This window comes from Thalassophryne amazonica, chromosome 2, assembly GCF_902500255.1.
Source record: "Thalassophryne amazonica chromosome 2, fThaAma1.1, whole genome shotgun sequence".
NCBI lineage: Eukaryota > Metazoa > Chordata > Actinopteri > Batrachoidiformes > Batrachoididae > Thalassophryne > Thalassophryne amazonica.
Window position 1 is genome coordinate 64,004,562 of NC_047104.1, and position 24,917 is coordinate 64,029,478.

The window sequence follows — 24,917 nt, forward strand, 5'->3', positions numbered from 1 at the left end:
ACCATGACAAAAACATTGTAGGCCAAATCAGTGGCACAAAAGTATGGTATGAAGACAACCAACTAACTAACTAAGACAACCATGCAACTACTGGGAGTATGCCACTTACCAATTCCAGTCATTTTAAAACTACACTATCCAACAGCCAACGGGACTCAAGCTCCAGAGACATTTGTAGATTACAGGCAAAACTCTATTATTTTTTAAAAAGCTGTTTCATTTTATATTTTAACAATAAATGAACGGATCATTAAAAATGTCCACGAATCAAAGTCAAAAGACATTTGCACAAGTAGAAGCTCTCCACTTATTGTGCTCAAATTCATATTTTAGAAATGACTCTGTCCTGATAACAACATTAAAGGCAATTACATATTTTGTCAAAATTATAAGTTGAAATGAGCATTAAAAAAAAATTCATCAAGAGGTTTATGTCACAGAAATCCTACTTTACAATCACTGCAGTCATTGTTAAATTATTTTCTGTTGCATTTATAATAAACATTTGTATTTATTTACAGTGTCTGTTTTTCTGGTTGAAATGAGATATAAATAATCTACCAGACTTAAAAAAAAATGTACAAATTTCCATGTTATTTTGTCTAAAAATAAATGTCCGAGATTCCTTATGTTAAACAAGAAATTATCTAATCTGAAATAACAGGTGGTTTTAATTTACAGATGAAAGGGTTCTAAAGAACCATTTATTGATTTATTTAGCTATTTTAATTACAAGTGTTTTAAACTTTTTTAACAGTAATCAGAAATTCTGAGGTAACAAACACCAAAAAACATTTCCAAGGATTTTTCTTCATAAAACTGCTCCATAAATGAGCAGTCCTGTGACACGTTTGTTTTGTACAGATCAGTGGTTTATTTCTACACCGATCCATTTTGTACAGATCAGTGGTTTCTGTTTCTGCCACTAGTCTTCCGTGTTTTGGCCTGACGCGTCGTTCCTATTGGACAACGCAAAGGTACGTCACGGCTCAGAAAGTTGGATTGGCTTGAACTTTGTCTACGTCAGCCTGCCGACAAGCAGCAATGCGCACTCCCGTCAGCATCTAAAAAGAAACGCGTCTCATTGAAAATAATGCTTTTTAGACTGTTTTTTGACGCGTCTGACGTATTCAGTGTGAAAGGCCCATTAGCTTAGTGAACAAATAAAAAACTAGCTGTCGTAGGCTAGCCCACTTACCAGAAATGCAGACAGCGCCAGGTTTATCTCCTCCACTCAGGGTGCAAACTTCATCAATCGGCCCTGAAGCAGCAGGTGGACGTTTTGGAAAAAAAAATCTAAAACCGAGGCCTGTTTTCTTTTCATTTTTTCGGGTAATAATCACCATCGATACTTCCAGCATTCTTCTTGTTTGTGTGCGGCTTTCGCGCTGATTAGCTGGTAGCCCCGCCCCATCTCTCTATGCGCCAATTAAAACTCTTATCTACCAGAGCGAGCGGGGGTGGGACATACGGTGCACTCTGCAGTGATGGACACCTGATCACTGTCTTTTAAAGAGAGAAAATAAAATTACAGTCAATAAGCGCTTATTTTATTTACACCGTCACGTTCCCCGGGGCAATTTGAAGTGGGTAGACGGAAATTCACGGTCATTTTAGGTGAGTAGACGGCGTCTACCTGCGTTCCACGTAGACTACACCACTGTTCTTGTCACTTTGTCCATGATATTTGGGTGATAAACAGCTGTATGTTTCCTGCCCGATGACACGGACCATTAACTCTTCACTTATTTCTCGTTGATATTTTCCACTGCTAGACCAATGTCTAGTTAAAATACTTGTCGTTAGTGTTTAAAATTGTTCGTCAAGACTGGGGATTTTTTTTAATTTGCACCTTAAAATAATGAGATTATAATGACCCACGCTGTGCCGCTCACAGTCACACCCACACATAGAGATGTGTACCCACACCACTGACTTCATGAATGAAACTCTGTCAATAAAGGATAATTGTGTAAAAATATAATATATATAAATGTATTGTAATGGTTTTATGAGCCACGCTGAACAGCAGTTGCTGCAGCAGGACGCCTCAGCTCAGCAGCTTGAACAGCGCAGATCCGTGTAACTTTCAACACTAATATTTGGGAATGTGTGTGTGTCAGAGTAAGTTTAATACTTTCCTGACATAATTTAATGTCATTTAATTTTACTGGCTCAATATCCAGGTCAAAATGGCATTTTAACACGTATTTTGCGAGCATTTTTCTGAGTGTGTTCAGTCTCTACTCTCCATTGAAAATGCATTAACATCCGGATACTTCATCAATATTTTGCCCGATTAGGAGGCATCATGCTGTCCACGTTTTTGTGTCAAAGAAAAAATATATATTATATACAGATAATATCATAAAATGCATTAAAATTGTAATCCTGCAAACTAATTCCCATTTTTACTAAATATACCTGTAATCTGAATACGTCGTTTTTTCTGTAACTGTAGGAGAATACAGTTACCTTTTTTTTGTATCCTAATTACGTAACGCCGTTACATGTATTCCGTTACTCCCCAAACCTGCCAGCGGGTCAGTACTGGCCAGGTTGCAGTCTTTTATGTCAGTCCTCACACAATCGGCCCATGTCTTCCGAGGTCTGCCATGCCCTCGGTGACCCGGAATCTCCATATCCATGACAGAGTTGATGCACGATGGCGACCATTTCACATGCCCATACCATCTTAGCCACCGGGTACGTAGGGCTGCAGAAACCTCCTCGACCCCCAGCTTTGCATGGAGCACAGAAGAGGAGACATCATCCTGTGGTTTTACGCCGCAGATCCATTGTATCATGGACCTTTTCTTATATGAAAAGCTGATCTGCTAACAAAAACATTAGCTTTGTTAATTATCGGTTATCGGATTAGCTGAACAGTGCCAACCACTGGTGGTCAGACGTAGGTTGACAGCTTGTGTTTTCCAGTAGGTAAATGCAACTTCAGTACATTTTAACAAGACTGAATTAAGCTTTTTTTTTTTCTTTTCTGAGTAACAAACAAAAATAAACATGAAAATATGTCTTTTAAAAAGCATTTGTAGTACTGTCAGTTTGTTAAAATGAGATAATTTGTTGGTATAGATGTAAACTAAAATTTGTGCCCATAAAGATGAGTACAGTCCACATTGTGCCATTATGCATCAAACTAATGCATACATACATTAAACATGTGCATTACTTCAAAGTTACAAAATACCTTCTCCGTCATCTCTTTCTGATGTGTGGAGAAAACAGTAGGATCAATAGGATCCTGCTGCTTAGCAAAGCTGAGCCCAGAGCCGAGAGAAGATGAGGGACTCCTTCAACATTTTGTGTTCTTCTCCACCTCTTCCCTTTCTTGAGTTAATCCACTTGGCTCCACTCACCATCCCCTGCATGAAAGTCCCTCAGATGCCATCTCCATCTGCTGTAATTGTAGACACCACCCTCCACCTTGTCTCTCAAATACATAACCCATTCATGCTGCTGCAGGGGTCGCAGGAGATTATGAGAGGGATCGGTCAATGTGATGATTTAAACACACAGAGATGCACGCACCACCTCATCATTGATAAGGGCCTACTCACCTGCCCTTTCCTACGGACGGACATCCTGCAGCTAATGAGGACACACAAACACCTTCACCTCTATTGACCCTCTTCACATAACAAGGTACTTCATATGTGGACCTGCTAGAAGACCATCAGCATGAAGATGCCACCACCGGAAAGTCTACTTAAAGACACAATTAGCACACAAACATTCAGGTGTCGTCTTCACTCCCTCCTGCTGCTTTCATTAGATTCTACCAGCATCAACTGTAGAATGTCTTAAGTTTTTGTCAAATAGACTGTGTGGTTGATGGTAACATTAATATTTTCAAGATGGTTCTGTAGGGATGGTAGAGCAGGTAACTCAGTAGATAAGGCGATGACCTAATATGTATGAGGGTTTGATTCCCGGTCATGTTATTTGTCTGTGTCCTTGGACAAGACACTTCATATGCACTGTCCCAGTCCACCCAGCTGTAAATGGGTCCTGCCTTTGGCTAGGAAATTGGCATACATCGAACTGGCATTCTGTCTATGGGGAGTTGTAGACTCATATCTGCTTGATGCTATGAAATCTAGAGAATGTTTGGATAATGTTTAAATCTTACCCATGTGTAGTACCTTGTAATAACTTATGTTGTGCTTCAGTGCTATGAATTGAATTAATTTGACAGAGGGGGTAGCTCAGTGGGATGTGTAGATGGGCTATGTACAGTAGTGTTCAGAATAATAGTAGTGCAATGTGACTAAAATGATTAATCCAGGTTTTGAGTATATTTCTTATTGTTACATGGGAAACAAGGTACCAGTAGATTCAGTAGATTCTCACAAATCCAACAAGACCAAGCATTCATGATATGTACACTCTTAAGGCTATGAAATTGGGCTATTAGTAAAAACAAAAGTAGAAAAGGGGGTGTTCACAATAATAGTAGTGTGGCATTCAGTCAGTGAGTTCGTCAATTTTGTGGAACAAACAGGTGTGAATCAGGTGTCCCCTATGTAAGGATGAAGCCAGCACCTGTTGAACATGCTTTTCACTTTGAAAGCCTGAGGAAAATGGGATGTTCAAGACATTGTTCAGAAGAACAGCGTAGTTTGATTAAAAAGTTGATTGGAGAGGGGAAAACGTATACGCAGGTGCAAAAAATTATAGGCTGTTCATCTGTAATGATCTCCGATGCTTTAAAATGGACAAAAAAACCAGAGACGTGTGGAAGAAAATGGAAAACAACCATCAAAATGGATAGAAGAATAACCAGAATGGCAAAGGCTCACCCATTGATCAGCTCCAGGATGATCAAAGACAGTGTGGAGTTACCTGTAAGTGCTGTGACAGTTAGAAGACGCCTGTTTGAAGCTAATTTATTTGCAAGAATCCCCCACAAAGTCCCTCTGTTAAATAAAAGACATGCAGAAGAGGTTACAATTTGCCAAAGAACACATCAACTGGCCTAAAGAGAAATGGAGGAATATTCTGTGGAGTGATGAGAGTAAAATTGTTCTTTTTGGGCCCATGGGCCACAGACAGTTTGTGAGACGACCCCCAAAGTCTGAATTCAAGCCACAGTTCACAGTGAAGACAGTGAAGCATGGTGGTGCAAGCATCATGATATGGGCATGTTTCTCCTACTATGGTGTTGGGCCTATATATCGCATACCAGGTATCATGGATCAGTTTGGATATGTCAAAATACTTTAAGAGGTCATGTTGCCTTATGCTGAAGATGACATGCCCTTAAATGGGTGTTTCAACAAGACAGTGACCCCAAGCACACTAGTAAACGAGCAAAATCTTGGTTCCAAACCAACAAAATTAATACCTCACAGATGTGAGGAAATCGTGAAAAACTGTGGTTATACAACTAAATACTAGTTTAGTGATTCACAGGGTTGCTAAAAAGCAGTTTGAACATAATAGTTTTGAGTTTGTAGCGTCAACAGCAGATGCTACTATTATTGTGAACACCCCCTTTTCTACTTTTTTTTTTTTACTAATAGCCCAATTTCATAGCCTTAAGAGTGTGCATATCATGCATGCTTGGTCTTGTTGGATTTGTGAGAATCTACTGAATCTACTGGTACCTTGTTTCCCATGTAACAATAAGAAATATACTCAAAACCTGGATTAATCTTTTTAGTCACATAGCACTACTATTATTCTGAACACTACTCTGTAAATGGGTACTGGCATTGGCTGGGGAGGTAAGCTGTGTGATTATAATAGATTGGTGTCCCATCCATGGCGAGTCGTAGACTCTCATCCATGTAAGGCTATGGTATCTGGGCATAAGCACCAACACCGGTGAACCTCAGAGCCTATACAGGACTTAGTTGTTCTGGAATCTTCTCCTGCATAAAGAGGCAGTCATCTTTGTGTATGTAAACCTTTGATCCACTGAAAATATGGAAGAATGACGAAAACCTGAATTACATAATCATGTAACTGCAGCATTTAAACAAAATTACATTGATATTAAGTAGGAATCATAACGGTCTTAATATTTTTCAGGCACTACCTTCCACACAAAGCAGCACACAGCACAGCAGAGGTGTCATTGCTGGTGTCCAGATAAAAAAGGATTAAAAAATATTGAAAAATAATGAGTTTTAGAGCAATGCATGCCACGTTTTCATGCTCAGTGTGAAAGGTCTTTTACACAATAAATGCACAAATTTTTCCAAATCAAGGCGTGGTATCAAAAATGGTGTGATCTTGCCAAGGCAACATATATGCTTGTTTGATGTTTGTATGTGGACGGATCTGAGTGATGGCATTTACGGTGTGTGTGTGTGTGTGTGTGTGTGTGTGTGTGTGTGTGTGTGTGTGTGTGTGTGTGTGTGTGTGTGTGTGTGTGTGTGTGTGTGTGTGTGTGTGTGTGTGTGTGTGTGTGTGATGTATGGATTATAGAAGCTGGCTGCCTGGCTCCAGAGTAGGTGTTAGGTTGGTGCTGGGAACATGAAAGTGTGTGTGAGAAGGGGATGGTTCTGGTTAGCTCACCTGACCTACGCAATCAATGTTCTTCTAAAAGAGCAAATGACAAGATCAGAAGAACGGCCGACACCAGGCGGATACTCAGTCAGTCACACAGCACAAACATAAATGCGTCAAATGTTTTGGCTTTAGGAATATAAAGGAATTATTTATTCATACTGTAATCCTTAAAAAATATGTATGTACAGAGCATCCAGAAAGTATTCACAGCTCTTCACTTTTTTTAATGTTACAGTCTTACAATGTTACAGCCAAAATGGAATAAATTGTTTTTATTCCTTCACATTTCTACTCACAACACCCCATAATGACAACATGAAAAATATTCACAGAGATGAACATATTAGATTAGATAGAAATGTATTACTCCCTTGGGAAGATTCCCTTATGCTGCGTTCACACCGGGCGCGATCAGACGCTACAAATTCGTGGGGGTCGCGTGGCGACGGACGCGCCTCCTTTGCCCGGTGTGTCGCTCTGCTTGGGTGGACTTTCGCTGCAAAAATTCGCCCCGGTGCGTCATCAAATAGGAGGAGCTTCCATTCCGCTCGGCGTCAAGTCATCATGACGGACCTTGATCACATGGAGCGAGTTGTTGTGAAAAGCTCCCAATACAGAGAGTATCATTATTTGCTGCAGGAGCTGCGTCTGGATGACGGCTGTTTTCAGTGGTCCTTCCGCCTCTGCGGGACCCAGTTTGAGGACCAACTGTCCCGTTCACGCGCGCACATGTAAACAATTAAAAAAAAAGAAAAGCCGCTGCTTGCTGCAGCTTGCTCTTCCCCCAAAAAACTCTGTCATAATTGTGTTTATAAACCAGTCACCATTTGTTTTATTATACATCTGTGTAGTTAATTAATAAAATATTCTCCACACAGATGATTCGCTCGCGCGCGCACGTAAAAATAAAAGAAAGAAAGAAAGAACGAAACACCGCAGCTTGCTGTGAGGCTGCTCCTCGCTCTTTCCCAAAAAAACTCTGTCATAATTGTCTTTAGAAACCAGTCACCATTATACATCTGTGTAGTTAATAAGTAAAATAATCTCCATGGACCTTCACGCGCGCACGTAAAATAACAATACAAAGAAACTCCGCTCCCGCTGCTGTGGTGCTGCTGCTTGCTCCAAAAACTCTCTCATAATTGTGAAATAAAGGACAAAAGAGACATAAGTCCTGCTCACAGGCTGCTACCAGAGACAGGACATGTTCACATCTTCAGTCAAACTCCAGACATCTCCACGTCACTACATATTCAGTCCCTGATTGGTCATCGCAGCGCGAAGAGACGAAAAAGTTCAGATTTTTCAACTTGGGGAGGAGGGCAACACAACGTGACGCGACGCAATAACGCGCCACAAATGCACAAAACGCTCAAAATCGCTTCACTTGCGTCACTTCACTCACGTCCATCGCGTCGCACTGCGCGGTTTGGCGCCAAAACGTGTCATTACATAGGGATTACATGACAACCTGTGGCTGCAGTCACTCACGTCGCGCCCGGTGTGAACGCGGAATTAGGGAAATTGAGGTTCCAGCAGCATTGCATAGCAGCACACAGGGTAAGAAGCACACAGAGTATCAAAAGTGAAAGCAAAAAAAAAAAAAAAAAGAAAATCTATATTATAATAGCCAAGTGACCTCTGTGCGTGTATGGCTTCAATCACACAAAAACCGGGGAGAGCTGACATTTGCCGTTTGGCATGCTTGTGTATTTTGGGTCAAGGATGAACGCTGAGATAATGCTCAGCTGGGATAACATTTGATCCCAGTCTAAATAGATTAAAATATACTCTACCACAGGTCTAAATCAACTCAAAATAGTGTAACTCTTACTGGAGTAAAACCACTTGCATTGACTAGATGGTGTCGCCGACCGAACGGTCCACCCTAAAAATGGGTCAGCCCCGCCTTCACTTGCGTGTGCGTCATCAGCCGCAGTTCACTGATTATCGCCTCGTTTCTGCTTAAAACTGCACACCATGTTATGTGTCGACGCGGATTGAGGAGCGAACCTGCGTCAGACAGAACCCAGCGCTAAAAATAACCAGAAAGCGGTTCCAACAACAAAAACAATTTATTTTTCACCTGTGCCTAAATAAAATGTACAAAACCAAAACCAACGTCCTTCTGGAGGAGTGACTGCTGGCACGCTCTCCAGCGCCCGCAAGGAGAGAAGTCCGGCGCTCCTGGACCCACTACCACCAGACAAACACCCCCCAGGTGGACACGACAAACTGACTCTCTGTGAAGCAAAGAAGATGTGAGGTAAGTCAGCAGTTACAACAATATCTTTCAAAAGACACACGCTATCAGCAACACATTCAGGTCTGTACTTTTTATCTTTATGCAAATGAGCAGCTTCTCACAACAAGTGGAGGATCACTTATCCTGCACGCCACAGCAGTGAGAAGCAAGCTGCACAATTCTCATCACAATTCAAGTATAACAAAACACCAAGTTACTATCAACAATTAGTCAAATACTTAATTACCTCTAATGTGTGCTGACAGCATGTGTCCTCACCCTTCCTTGCTTCACGGGCTCGATGTGTCAAACCCAGGTGCGGTCCTCAGCGTCTCACAAACGAACATCACAAGGTCGAGTTCCCGGCAGTTCTGCTTGAATCACACATGCCTTAAAAGCAGAACGCCATCCAATTATCTGCTTCAGCTGAAAGTCTTTAAGGTTGCATGTGAGCACCAGTCACAGGTGCTACACATGATGTTGATGAGGGTGAAGGATTCTTCAGCCAGCACCTTCTCCACAGACAAATCAGTTTCCATGCCACCTGAGGAGCAAAGAAAAGAAAAGAACACCAAAACATCCAGCCACACCCCCCAACACACAACACACCAGTTATCATCTGTCTCAGCGACAGATATGGCTCACAATATGCTAAACTGTTACGAAAGTGTAACACAAAGGTCAATTTTTCAAGTTACATGATTTTATTGCAAACTAGTTTGAAATTGCAGTACACATATATTTCTTTCATAAACCACAAAGCTCAAGATAACTCATTAACTATTAACTTTAAAAATTTTACTTTTCCAGTATGGAAAAGTGAAATTAATAAGAGTATGGACCCTTGCGGATGTTATTTTTGACGGACAATTCTCAGGTTGTTTTCAACTTGTTATAATTTCTTAATATGCCTATCTTTTATACAAATTGACGATGTATATCGGAGAATACATATTTCAAAGTAGAATGCCCATCTAAGTGTAAATGTTAGCTATAGTTTATGCGACTTTTAACCATCTATATCTCCCACTTGGTTTTGACAGACAGCGTAATGTCCACAAGGGTCATTTTTAATTTAATTTTTTGTACTTAAAATTGACTCAAGGGCCTTTTATTTACTTTTAATTTTTCATTTCATGGGTTTTCTATTGACTAACGCACAATGCAATTGCCTTGAGGTTGGTTTGAAAAAAATATGACCTGGTTGAAAAAGTGAGGTCCAATCATGTTATAATATGTGATGAAAAAAAATGGATTTTCCAAACTTCTTTTAAATTTTTCTTTATTTTATGAGCAACGAAATACACTCAAATTATGCATACTATATATACATTAGTTACATTAGTGTTAACAATAACAAACATTTCTATTCAACAATCCATATTTAATAAACACATTTGTGAAGTACCTCAGGTGTAATATAACGGTTTAGCATATTGTGAGCCATATCTGAAGCTTGAATACATCATTTCCACATAAATTCAGCATTATGTTATCAAAAAAGGTGAAGGAAGCGATAACAGCACCACAGCTACATTTCAAAGCGTCATGGAATATCGCCTCATTCCTGCTTAAAATGACCTCATTTCTGCTTAAAACTAACTTTAGAATGATTTAAGAGGTTTTACCTTGTCATCTGATGGTTAATAATCCCATTAATCCATTTGATCACTTTGGGTGAAGACAGTTCGTCCACAGAGCGGCTGTGCTCCAAAATGACACATGCGCAGTGGAGGCAGGGTGAGGGGGGGGGGGGGGGACCGTTCAGTCAGCGACACCAGTAGAACTGATTTCACTCTACAGTAGAGTGTTTTTCTTACTTTATTTAGGTTGGGATCATATGTTATCCCAGCAGAGTAAATTTTACTCAGCGAAATTTCCTGTGAATGCACCATGAGAGTTCTGGGTTTTGCGGTTTCAAATGTTATTGTGAAAAATTCTGAAAATGGCTGTGCATCGACGCTCCCCATCCAACCTGATGGAGCTTGAGAGGTGCTGTAAAAAGGAATGTGCAAAACTGCCCAAAGATAGGTGCACCAAGATGTGGCATCATATTCAAGAAGACTTGAGGCTGTAATCGCTGCCACAGGTGCATCAACAAAGTACTGAGCAAACTGTGTGAATACTTACGTACATGTGATTTCTTAGCTTTTTATTTTTCATAAATTTGCCTAAACTTTTTCATGTTGTCATTATGGGGTTGCAAGTAGAATTTTGAAGGAAAAATGAATTGACTCCATTTTGGAATAAGGCTGTAACACAACAAAATGTGGAAAAAGTGAAGCGCTATGAATATTTTCTGGATGCACAGTATGTCAGAGAAATATGCATATTCTTTTATGTCATGAAAATATAATTTAAATAATTTAAATAATTTAAAATTTTGCTGTTTATCCTTAACATGAAAAGAAATCTCCACAACATGATCTGGGTTAAATTCAGATTAAATTCACAGAATTCAGATACAAAACAAAATTACATATATGCATACACATTTGAACAAAACACAACTAAATCATCACTTTTCGAATCAGCTGAGTTTAGAAAAGTCAGAGGATATCTCTTACATCTTAGTGACAAAAGTCAATCAACCAGAGATTTAATTTATATTTAATATGCATTACTGTAGACATTTGTTGTCACTTTGAGATTAAGGAGCCTAATTTTATCAATTTTCTATAAAGAAACCTGAATTATTATTATTATTATTATTATTAGATTTGATCCAATAAAAAAATTACATTTCCTCATTTGTCCAGAGAGGTGATCATACTTTTCCATACTTTGTAAGCTTTGCATTTGTTTTGTTCATTTTATTTCAGCAGTGGATTCACATAATTCTATTTTCAGGATTTTATCATACAGTACAGGCATCCAACCTGCAATAAATACATCTACTCAAAATGGTAAGTAACTGCACCATTGGTAAATAATAATAATAATAAATAAAAAACAAATAAAATAAAGTATGGTTCCTAGTGCACAGGTTTATGGATAATGATGGACAAGCAGTACTTGAAGTTTATGACCACACTTCCTGTGGGTAGTTAATGAACTAGAGCAGCGCTGTCAAACTGAGGGAGTCTGGGTCAATTCCACCATGTTGAAGTGATGCACACATGGTTTGAGGCCCATCCACAGTTTACAGCATTATATTTGCCCCGTACACGCCTTTTCTCATCCTGATAGTGGACTTCTTCTCAGCATGGAAGTGAAAAGTCTATGATCATCGCCCTCGTCAACGTGCCATCCTCCTCCAGGCCAAGGATGATGCATGTGATGAAATAACGAAAGACTGATGTCAGGCCTGGATTCGACATGCCAGGAGATTTTTTTTCCCCGATGCCTGGCAAGGGAAATCTCCACTGTGATGTCAATGAGAATCTCTGGCTAACTCCAGCAGAGAGAGTTGATGCAAATGGACACCAGTCGGTGCTGTAAAGCGCTTTATAAATAAATGATTTATTGATTGATTGATTGTTGATTTGAACCACAGAGTCAGATGTGCAACATTTCTTCAATAATATGAAAACATAGTGAGGCAGCATAGCAAAACAATTGCGCATTCTGTGATAAAAGCATCAAATTTGGCACACATATTCTAAATTAACTAAATGTTTATTTTCAGATATGGAGCCATCCTGGAGCTGACCTCTAATGAGCTCCAGGGATCAATAAAGAATTACACAGGGATCAAAATTTTAAAATGATCCAATCATGTTGAAAACTATACCACATTATTTGTCTGATCATAATGATTCCAAAAAGGTATACAGGTACTGGTCATATAATTATCATGAAAAAGTTGATTTATTTCAGTAATTCTATTCAAAAAGTGAAACTTGTATATTATATCCATTCATTACACAGAGACTGATATATTTCAGATGTTTATTTCTTTTAATTTTGATGATTATAACTGACAACTAATGAAAATGCCAAATTCAGTATCTCAAAAAATTTGAATATTACTTAAGACCAATACAAAAAAAGGATTTTTAGAAATGTTGGCCAACTGAAAAGTATGAACATGAACAGTATGAGCATGTGCAGCACTCAATACGTAGTCGGGGCTCCTTTTGCCTGAATTACTGTAGCAATGCGGCGTGGCATGGAGTCGATCAGTCTATGGCACTGATCAGGTGGTATGAGAGCCCAGGTTGCTCTGATAGTGGCCTTCAGCTCTTCTGCATTGTCGGGTCTGGCGTGTCGCATCTTTCTCTTCACAGTACCCCATAGATTTTCTACGGGTTAAAGGTCAGGCGAGTTTGCTGACCAATTAAGAACAGGCATACCATGGTCCTTAAACCAGGTTCTGGTAGCTTTGGCACTGTGTGCAGGTGCCACGTCCTGTTGGAAAATGAAATCTGCATCTCCATAAAGTTGATCAGCAGCAGGAAGCATGAAGTGCTCTACAACTTCCTGGTAGACGGCTGTGTTGACCTTGGACCTCAGAAAACACAGTGGACCAACACCAGCAGATGACATAGCACCCCAAACCATCACTGACTGTGGAAACTTTACACTGGACCTCAAGCAACATGGATTCTGTGCCTCTCCTCTCTTCCTCTAGACTCTTGAACCTTCATTTCCAAAGGAAAGGCAAAATTTACTTTCATCAGAGAACATAACTTTGGACCACTCAGCAGCAGTCCAGTCCTTTTTGTCTTTAGCCCAGGCAAGACGTCAAGTCAACAGTCTTCCCCATGATTGTGTTGCCTACAGAACTAGACTGAGAGACCAGTTAAAGGCCTTTGCAGGTTTTTTGAGTTAATTTGCTGATTAGATTGTGCCAGAAGGTGTCTTCAATATTGAACCTTTTCACAATATTCTAATTTTATGAGATACTGAATTTGGGGTTTTCATTAGTTGTCAGTTATAATCATCAAAATTGAAAGAAAGAAAGAAAAATTTGAAATATATCAGTCTGTGTGTAATGAATGAATAAATTATACAAGTTTCACTTTTTGATTGGAATTACTGAAATAAATCAACTTTTTCATGATATTCTAATTATATGACCAGTACCTAGTTTGGACTATCTATGACTGGATGTTCTGGAGTTATGGGGATAAAACAGCAACAATGGTGACAAAGATCGGTTTCAGTTTATATAGAGGTCAAAAATTAAAGTTGCTCCAATTTTGGTAAAAAAAAAAAAAAAAAAAGTGATGCAAATTATTGGTTGAAATTATGCACCACAGAGGCTGTGGTGCATAATCGGGCACCACAGCCTCTGAAAATGTTTGTAAAATCATGTGATGAAGCAGGACGGAGAACAACACATTCCTCCTCCAGAGGAAATCATTTTGTGAACTTTAGGCCCTCAACATTTAGACAAACTGCTTCTCTGTCAAAGCTGCAGGGATGTGGAACTCTTTACCATTGACTGTTCGAGAGCGAGAGAGACACTCTGCAACAGTTTAAATTTTACACAAAGACATGGTTGAAAGATTGTTAGACTTGTGAACACTAATTAATTATTGACCATGTGTTGGAAAACTATATATTAATAGTGAGTAATCCGTTGCTGGTGTTTCTTGTTGGTGCTTGTATCTATTTTTATATTTTGTAGTATTTTGTACATTGTGACCTGCTGTTTCTTGCTTCTGCCCGGGGACAACAGATGAAAATTAGCTTGTAGCTAAATCTGGTCTGTGCAACACATTTGTTGTGCAATGTCCCTGTCAAATAAATAAATAAAATGATTAATAAATGGAATAGTTTTGACTGTGTTGAACGCTTGGTCTCCAAAGTGAAGGTCAAACAAAGTTGACCTCCATTGGATGCTATGACGTTTTACATATGTTACCCTGTAACATGATAACTAAGCATGACAGATGGTGCAAACTATTCCTTTTTAAAATGTTATTAACTCAACCAATAATTTGCATCATTTTTTACCAAAATTGGAGCAACTTTAACTTTTGTCCCCTGTACAAACTGAAACTGACCATTGTCACCATTTTTGCTGTTTTTATCCCATAACTCCGTGGAATTCAGTCATATGCATAGATAGCCCAAACTATACATTTTTGGAATTGTTATGATCAGACAAATAATGTGGTATAGTTTTCAACATAATTGGATCATTCTTCAATTTTGACCCTTGTATAATTCTTTATTGACCCCTATAGCTCATTAGAGGTCAGCTCCAGGATGTCTCCATGTCTGAAACATTAGTTTATTTAGAATATGTGCGCCAAATTCCATGCTTTTATCAAAAAATGCACAATTTTTATAGAAATTTTAGCTAAGCTGCACCACTAACACAATGTAAGGTTCTGAACACATGGTTGGGCTGTGTTACAAGTGCTGACCGTTATGAGTGTTGTATCTAACACTTTTTAAAATTAAACACAAACGTCTGAGGTTAGCATTGAAGCGATTACAAAAAACCGTAATAAAGACACAAGCAAAATCACCCATATCATGTTCTTTTTATTTCTACCTCTTTCTAGCCCTCGGACCCGACCGTGGAGCCAGAGCTGGTGGTTAAAGCACATTATGTTATGTTGTCTTGTGTGATGTAGTGTTATGCTGTTTTGTGTGATGTGATGTTATTGTCATGGTCTGCCTTTGTCTGCCTCTCTTTTCCTTTTGTTTTAACCTTGTGTGTAGTTTGTTAGTTTTCCCCCAGATGGCGCGCTGCAGAGCCAAGGAACACCTGCTGCTCATCATCGCCACACACCTGACGTGTATGAGCAGCTCATCAGCAGCAGGTTACTTAAACCCAGCCTTTCATCTTATTTACTGCCAGATTCTTGGTTTTCCATGCCATGAAGCCAGATTCTTGCATTGCATCTTGATCATGAAGCTTCCCTGACCTTGACCTCGTCTTTCCTGCCACTTCCATGCTCTCAGACGTCAGTGCTTTCAGCAGCTCGTTTCAAGGGAACCTGGTCAACTCTAATTCCCATATTAGAGCTTGATGATTTCTCTGGTGCTTCCAGACACTCTCTTGTTTGGCTTCCATGTCGTATATGCTCTTGGCTCCACGACAGTCTGTACCACGTCACTTTGGAACCCTCCAGCTCTCAGCTACAGAGCGTATAGCACTGCCACACTTCAGTTAAATTCCTTTATGTTCTGTGAGATCTCAATCTCACACTGTTCCTGTCAGTGACTGTGCTTGACTAAGAACGGGCTCCAAGAACTGTTCCAAGAACTATTTACAAGAACTGTTTTCCTAGAACTGTATGAACTCTGATATTGAACCATTAAGGACTTTCCAGGTCATTTCTAAAGTCAAGTCCTGCTTAATTGGAGCTGTGTCCAGATGTGTAGCACTTGACCTCTGAAGATACTCATGAACTGTGAACAATTCCTGAACAGCAAACCTTATTTCTTAGACTGTGAACATTATTTCCAGAACAGTGAACATTCCTGTTTTAAACCTACAATGAACTGCTTGTTGTTAAAGGCTTCAGTGTTACGAGTGCCATCCCTCACCTCTGTTCTCCTGATTCCACTGCAGGCTTTCTGTGCAACCACCTACTGCAGCAGGTGATTTCACTGATTACCTGATTCCACCTGCTCAAAGTGATGTTAATCAGTGAAATCACCTGCTGCAGTGGGTGGTTGCACAGAAAGCCTGCACCCTCTTGGCCCTTTCTGGAACCGGTTTGAGACCTCTGGTTTACTGTAAATAAATCTCTTTTCATTCACAACCAGTTCTGTTCCTTGCTCCCAGTGTTTAAGTCCATCACCTGAAACGGTCCGGTTCCGTCCGGACTCCAACCATAACAGTTGTGTTGTGTTATGTTGTCTTGTGTGATGTTATGTTTGTGGTCACTGAAATACCTAAAAGATTTTCAACTCATATGTCTCTGTAGTTGCTTCCCTCTCACCTTCAAAGAAAATTTGAGGTTCGTTAGATATTTATTCATCTGAAAAGTTCTTGGAGTACATTGTGCCATCATGCAAGTGGTGAGTATGTGCGAACAGCTCTGTCTGTGGACAACTGACTGACTGACATGATGATCTGTGGAGCCACGATTGACCAGTTTGCTGTGATACTGTTGTACCACTTTTTTCTGCACTACTTCTTTATGTAATCCAGCCTGTTTTTACTTTCTCATTGTACTTAAAAGCATTTTCCTTACTTAAAATAAGATATGGTCTTCATTAACATATGTTGTGGTGTGTGTGGGGCCAGTCATCACATATTTGGAGCAATAAGATTAAGTTCACTAGTTTTAATTATTGGTAAACAAAACAAAATATTTTCAGAGTGAATAGGCTCTGCACAGTTTCTATATACAGAGGAGGTAACAGGCTTTTTGTTGCTGTTGTTTTTGTTTTTTTGAAGGTTTTGACTTTTCTCATCAAGCACACATTATTTACAGGCAGCTGGTGGATGTCTGCTGCACCCCACAGTGCCTGTGTCATCACCAAGCACACAAACACGCACACAAACATCATTACCCCTGACACACACACAACAGACAGCATGTCCCTGTTACTTGTCACACCACCCCTGGCCCCACCTCAGCCTGTCCCCTTAGCCTGTCTCTTCAGCATCACGCCCCCCCCCCCCCCCACTTCCCTCCCTCCTCTGTTTCTGTAGGTGCGTTTCTGTACAGATCATGTGTGAATGCACACGCGTTTTCCTCCAGCGTCTGAAATATGGCCGTGTCTGCCTGCTCTGAATCTCCCTGCTCGTCCCTTCAGCAGAAAACCTTGGTCGCCAGTCGACGGAAGAAGACCACTAATAGCTCTGCGGTCTAAGGGGTCAGCAGCTAAACAGTAGAAGCTTTCCACTCGCTGACAGTTATGGACTTTTTCTTTCCTCGAATACTATTTCTGTTTCAAGAATATAAATGAAAGCAATATTTAATGTAAGAAAAAAAATTACAAATAAAAAAATGCAGTTTTGTTTCCTGCCATATGCAAATTACACGCGATTACATCATCACATAGTCTAGGGACTTTAAATGACATTTCAGAGCGCCAATAGCAGCGTTGTGTTTCATAGTCGCACATGACTGACTTTAGCGCCACGTACGTAGGGTTGTGTCATAGTGCTGCCACAGTTTGCTGCAGCTTTGATCAAGAGCACCTGACAGGCGGCTGAGTGCTGATGACTAATGACAGCGTTGCACAGTAATCTTCAGCGTGTAATCTTCAGCATGTCACATGCTGGCACAGTGATGACTGGAGGATGATTGTGGAGGATTATGTTGAAAATGGCCTCACTCAGGGAAAGTCCTCTCCAATCTCGTACTTCTCTTCTCCAGCTTTGTTTCCTGCTAAATTCAATTATCAGTTTCCTCAGTCAGATCAAAGTCTCAAACGTGACAGTGGACAGAGAGCTCCGTGCCTGTCAAACCTCCAAACAAGTAAAATGAAGGAAAAGTCAATGATAGCGTTTGGAGGAGTGTTTAATGACATGCAGATTCACATACAGTGGTGCTGTGCGGATATCGAACCGAGGAGGATTCAGACGAGTCCCAGCTCTGCTTCACAAATAGGATGCACTGTCAGCCTTGGGCTATTCTCCATGTGTGCTGCTATCTGACGGTTTGCCTGTGGGATGGTGTGCATGGAATACATGACTGTCATGCACATGAATGGACAATCATGAATCTGCAAAGCTCTTTCACTGATGCAGTAATCTGTGAGCACAGTAGAAACCTGCCTGTGTTACTCTCTACTACTACACCAAATACTAATTGGTCACGGTGGCGATTCTTGCATCAGTGCCTATCTTACTGCATCAATGATCTTAATTCTGTGGTGTCTGTTACTCCAGCATCCACTATTAGTGCATCAAACATTGTCTTAGCTTGGTGTCCAGGGTGCTTCCTTCCATGAGTAGGTTCCCGTCAAGCAGAAACCAGAAAAAGGATGCAAGAGACAATGACCTGCTAACTTTAGCTGACATGCCGTGAGCTTATTAGTCAGTTTGGGGAGATCACCATATAGTTTTTGGTTGATAATGTGCTGCTGCTTGGTGATATTGTACTACATGACACACAGCATTCGTGTATAATAGCCATCTAAAGACTTCGTAAGAGCAGCTATCAAGATCCTTATCTGACATCAATACAAGAAGATTGGCTCTATTGTTGCTTTGATGATCCTGCCTGTAAAACTGAACAAGTTAGTACAACTCAAAAGGAGCTTTTCTATTACACAAAAGTAGCACTACTCGGTTCGACTCTACTCTTTTTTTTTTTTTTTTTGCTTTTTTTTTTGCTTTTCCATTAGGTGGTTGTATATGTACTATAAAAGCAAACTAAACATCCTTTTCTATGTATTTTGACCTGCTGAATTCAAATATTATTGTTGGCAAGCTGTATCTTTACCCCTTCACCCCTAATTTACATAAAACAAAATGGGTGCCCGCTTCATTAGTTGTGTCAGAAGCCAACTGCTGGGGGAACTTCAGGAAATGCTTTGTGTGCTTGCAGCCAAGTTGCTTCCTGATGATGGCTCCATTTGATGTGAAGTTGTATAGCATCAGTTGTTGGTGGTAAAAGCTCTTTGCTACTAAGTATAATATATTATACTACAAAACCGATACCACAAGATTGGAACTTGTCCACACAAACCAGCACACTGGAACATGAACATGCACAGACATAGATGAACAAAGTATCTCAGAATCTCCTTAACATGAATGCTTTCATTGAATATATCACAGCAGTAAATTGATCAGTCTGTGTGAATGCTGCACATTGACTCTGCACAGTTATTTCGGCCAGCGGATCCATAACGTGAATTCTGCCTTCCAGAACTGCTCTTCTATAATCATCTGAATCATCTACCTGTTGCCACATGTACATAAGGGCTGGACTGTCATTCCAGTGCTCATATTGTTATATTTCATTTAAAAAATAATAAGCGCACGCAGGAGGCGATCGCTGCTGCTGCATTCAAGTACCGTCGGAAATGACAACGCTTTATTGTTGTTTCAAATTCAGCGGTTGCTTGTAGCAGGAGCATGGTTTTAATTTTATTTTTGGTAAAATAATTAGTTGTATCCACACAAAAGATTAATTCTGGCCTATATAAGGTCCCTGAGCCCAGTGAAGCTGACACCCCTCCTCCCCCCCAACCCAGATTAAAAAAAAAATCCACGCAGGCTGAGTTTGCCCTGTAATTTCCAACGGTACATGAATGCAGCAGCAGCACTCACAAACCTGTGTCGCCGACCAAACGGTCCCCCTAACCCCCCCCCCCCCCCCCCCCATGATGCGGTTCACAGATTATCACCTCGTTTCTGATTCAAACTGCACACCAGTCATCGTCTGTCTCAGCGACAGATATCTCAAGCTTTTCCACATAAATTCAGCATTATTTCATCATAAAAGGCAGCAGAAGCGATCACAGCACCGCGGCTAAATGAGCTGCTAGCTGATACGTTTACTGCGGGCGGGTGGGACATTTCAAAGCGTCATGGAATTTCGCCTCGTTTCTGCTTAAAACTGACTTTAGTATGATTTAAGAGGTTTTACCTTTTATTATCTGATGGTTAATAATCCCATTAATCCATTTGATTGCTTTGGGTGAAGATACTCCGTCCCAGATGCGCTGCTGTGGTCCGAAATGACACATGCGCAGATACAAAAGGTGGATCAATTTTTAGGGGCAGACCTTTCGGTCTGCAACACTGGCTTCTGCACTTTGTGAAAACATTCAGCTGCTCAAACGAAGTCAAATTAAACAATATCGTTACAAAAACGAAACAAATGATTAACAAACGTCAAGAACGACAGCAAAACAAAACATGGATGAATTGAAGTTTTCGTTGCCCTTCGTTCAAGTTTTTCAACAGTTTAAAAATCCTGAAGAAGCGCCAGCTGCAGGAACAAAGCTGCGCGAAGGTTAAACAATGCCAATGAAAGTCCAGATTTCTTGTTTCGTCTATGAAACTATGAACTCAACAGTTCAAATAACACAAAGCTAAGAGTTTTCACTACCTTTCTTGAGCAAAAACAAGCAAACTTTAGGAAAATGTGAAAAACCAAGTAGCCATTTTGTTTTATGCAAATTAGGCAGTGAAGGAGTAGAGATACAGCATGCTAACAATAATATTTTTATTCTGCAGGTCAAAATAATTAAGAATAGAACTTTATTTCTGTTCCTAATGCAAATGCAAGTAAACTTGCCGGAAATTTGATGAAATGGTCAGCCATTTTGTTTCTGCAAATTAGAAGGTGAAAGAGTAAAGATACAGCATGCCAACAGCAATTTTTGAACTTAGCAGGTCAAAATACATAAGAATCAGCCTGTTGTCTGCTTTTAACAGAAAATGCCTTGGGTAGTCTACTTATTTGAAAATAGAACCTAACTATAAAATAATCCTACTTAGGTCAGGTCTGGGAGGATGCATGCTGGTCCTGTATGTTGTCATTTCCACTATGATATAAAACCACACTGGGTCTGATGTGACAACCCCCAATGTGGACAACCTATTTAGCTAGTTTTAATTTAACTTAAAAGAGTGTGGCGCAAAGCTCGGTCATGGTGCACTGAGTCCCAAACAGGAAGTGCCAAAATTTTGAGTCCACAGTGAAGCAGGAAATGTCAAATGTCAAACATTTCCTGGATCAACACTTCCTGGATTGACAGTAGACGAGATCTCGTGGAATCTTGCAGGAATAAGCGAAGTGCACATCTCGGGCCGCGCGGTGCATTATGGGCAGGCTAAATTTTTCGACTACCAATCCACAAGCTATGACGACGGAAAGCAGCGAGGAGCGTTGGATCATTCAACCACTGGAAAGTTGACGATTTAAAGCATTTTTGTAAGCTCTGCGGATTGCCTGTTACAACCAGGACTACGTATGGCAGTAGAGAGAAATGTAAAGAAGAGCTGGCTGTGCTTGCAATGTGCTGCATCTGTACAGAAACTACCGTTAGTGCCGACAAAGGAGGAAGAGAGAACTGCTGTCGAAAATGACCAGTCCTTGTTGATAGTCGGAGACAAACAAATTTCTGACCCCTTGAAGGCAACTGACAGATAGTTAGATGAAGTCCAGAGACTGAAACTGTGGATACTGCAGAATATTTGCTAAGCAGGGATGAGAAATCGCGACTCCGCCGGCTTCATAATGACGACAATGAATGTGGGTCTCGCATATACCTTCTTTGGTGTAACGTTTGTTTTGATAAGTTGACAGACATACAACGATATGTGCATGCATACAGTTCGTTTATAGAACATGTCAATTTTACAATATTACGCGCCACATCATTCATGGCGGGACATTACACTCATAAGCCGATGCACGAAAACAGCGTCATCAGCCACATTATAATTCGGCACAGTTTCAGGATATTGACAAAATAAATATGTGCAAGAAACTTACAATGTTAGTCCGTCTTTTACGTCCATTTGGATCTTTCTTTTCTGTGGTGAAATTGTGTAGAATGAACGGAGGTTTACAGCCACATTTCTTCTTCTTTCCGTCTTTGTGTGGACTCGGCGGAGCTTTGCAATCGTGTGTTTTCAGCCAACTTTCAAGCCTATAAATTCCGTTCGAGCATTTGAAAACAGCACAATGCGCACCTGTCATTATTGTATGCGTCGCTTAAGGCTTAAAGCCTTTGAAACAATCCCTGTAAAAGCCTTAACTTTTACAGTCCGCTAATGCTACTGTATAAGAAATTCAATGGGAGTGGTGTGAGTTTGGTAGTTGGGATTTTTGCCCCCGTTTGACACACGCATGTGCAGATGCGTTGTGCACTTCGCTTATTCAATGGCAAGTTCACACTGAAACAGGAAGTGCCAAATTTTGAGCTCACAATGAAACAGGAAATGTCAAATGTTGAACACGTCTTGGCATGGATATAGCTAGGTTGCACTGGACTACCCTGAAATCTGATTGGACACCCCACGTGCCACCCAGATGATTGACATGTCACGGCACAGCACATCTGGTTGAAAAGAGCCATTTTGAAATCATTGATACATATTGCTAGGTCCCTCCTGTACAGTAGTTGGCGCTGTGTTCCACAAAAAAGTTCTAATCAACCTTAGTAGAAGAAGAAAAATGTTTGAGCTAGATTTGAACCTGAACATGTCATCTGAACCACTGACTCCTAGTTATATTGGTGAGTAAACAGCCGTATTTTACGCCAGAAATGAGGTTCGTGTTGTTAAAAGCAGCATTTCTCCTTTAATTCCGGTTGCCTTATACAGTGAGGAAAATAAGTATTTGAACACCCTGCGATTTTGCAAGTTCTCCCACTTAGAAATCATGGAGGGGTCTGAAATTAAATTAAATTATTAAACTTAAACTTATTAAATTATAAGTATTTGAACACCTACCAACCAGCAAGAATTCTGGCTCTCACAGACCTGTTAATTTTTCTTTAAGAAGCCCTCTTATTCTGCACTCTTTACCTGCAATAATTTCACCTGTTTGAACTTGTTACCTGTATAAAAGACACCTGTTCACACACTCAATCAATCATACTCCAACCTCTCCACCATAGCCAAGACCAAAGAGCTGTCTAAGGACACCAGGGACAAAACTGTAGACCTGCACAAGGCTGGGATGGACTACAGGACAGCAGGCAAGCAGCTTGGTAGAAGACAACAACTGTTAAGATTATTTATTAGAAAGTGGAAGAAACACAAGATGACTGTCAATCTCCCTTGGTCTGGGATTCCATGCAAGATCTCACTTTGTGGGGTAAGGATGATTCTGAGAAAGCTCAGAACTACACAGGAGGACCTGGTCAATGCCCTGAAGAGAGCTGGGACCACAGTCACAAATTTTACATTAGCAACACATGATGCTGTCATGGTTTCAAATCCTGCAGGGCAGCAAGGTCCCCCTGCTCAAGCCAGCACATGTCCAGGCCCGTTTGAAGTTCACCAGTGACCATCCAGATGGTCACATGCCTCGTCTGGATGATCCAGAGGAGGCATGGGAGAAGGTCATGTGGTCAGATAAGACCAGAATACAGCTTTTTGGAATCAACTCCACTTACCATGTTTAGAGGATGAGAACAACCCCAAGAAAACCATCCCAACCATGAAGCATGGGGGTGGAAACATCATACTCTGGGGGTGCTCTTCTGCAAAGAGGACAGGACGACTGCACCGTATTGAAGGGAGGATGGATGGGGTCATGTATTGCGAAATTTTGGCAAACAACATCCTTTCCTCAGTAAGAGCATTGAAGATGGGTCATGGCTGGATCTTCCAGCATGACAGTGACCCCAAACACACAGCCAGGGCAACTAAGGAGGGGCTCAGGAAGAAGCATTTCAAGGTCCTGGAGTGGCCTGGCCAGTCTCCAGACCTGAACACGATAGAAAATCTTTGGAGGGAGGTGAAACTCCAAACCTGAAAGATTTAGAGAAGATCTGTATGGGGGAGTGGACCAAAATCCCTGCTGCAGTGTGTGCAAACCTGGTGAAAAACTACAGGAAACGTTTGACCTATGTAACTGCAAACAAAGGCTACTGTACCAAATATTAACATTGATTTTCACAGATGTTGAAATACTTATTTGCAACAGTAACATATAAATAAATTATTTAAAAAATCATACATTGTGACTTCCGGATGTTTTTTTTTTTAGATTATGTATCTCACAGTGGACATGCACCTAAGATGAAAATTTCAGACCCCTCCATGATTTCTAAGTGGGAGAACTTGCAAAATCGCAGGGCGTTCAAATACTTATTTTCCTCACTGTATATACATGTTTCTCTGGTGACTTCTGATTAATAACATGAGCAGCCAGCAGCTCATTCATGCTCTGTTTGCTTATTTGAGATGTAAGATGCTGCCCAAGTGTTTCTCAATTGCCCTAAAAAGTATTGGAACACTGAGTACAGTATTTCACACATTTTAATTTGTTTATGCCATTTCAAATATAAAAAAAAAAAATTAAAATTATGTTCCGTAAACTCAAACTAATAGCAAATCTCTACAACTTGGTATAAATTTAATTAAAAGTATAAAATACAGCTTCCTAATGAAGTGGTGTAGAGTTGAATTTTCTTAAAAAGAAGACCTGAAAGTTCAGCTAATTTGACCATATTGTGCAGCCCTACTGTCAAGTAGCTGAAAAGTTTAAATATGAATTTACATCTACATTTTTAAAAATGCTTAAAATGGCAGGGGGTTAAGAGAGGCACAGTTGGGGGCGGGGGGGGGGGTCTGGGG

At 40.4% G+C, this 24,917-nt stretch overlaps 1 long non-coding RNA gene across 1 annotated transcript; it reads left to right on the top strand.

Annotated features, from left to right (window-relative positions):
• Window positions 1–1,808: 1,808 nt before the first annotated feature.
• LOC117502324 lies at window positions 1,809–14,488 on the top strand. Its single transcript, XR_004558271.1, has 4 exons — window positions 1,809–1,821; window positions 4,258–4,261; window positions 11,542–11,545; window positions 14,358–14,488. It is a non-coding gene; the product is annotated as an uncharacterized LOC117502324 (long non-coding RNA).
• Window positions 14,489–24,917: the final 10,429 nt, after the last annotated feature.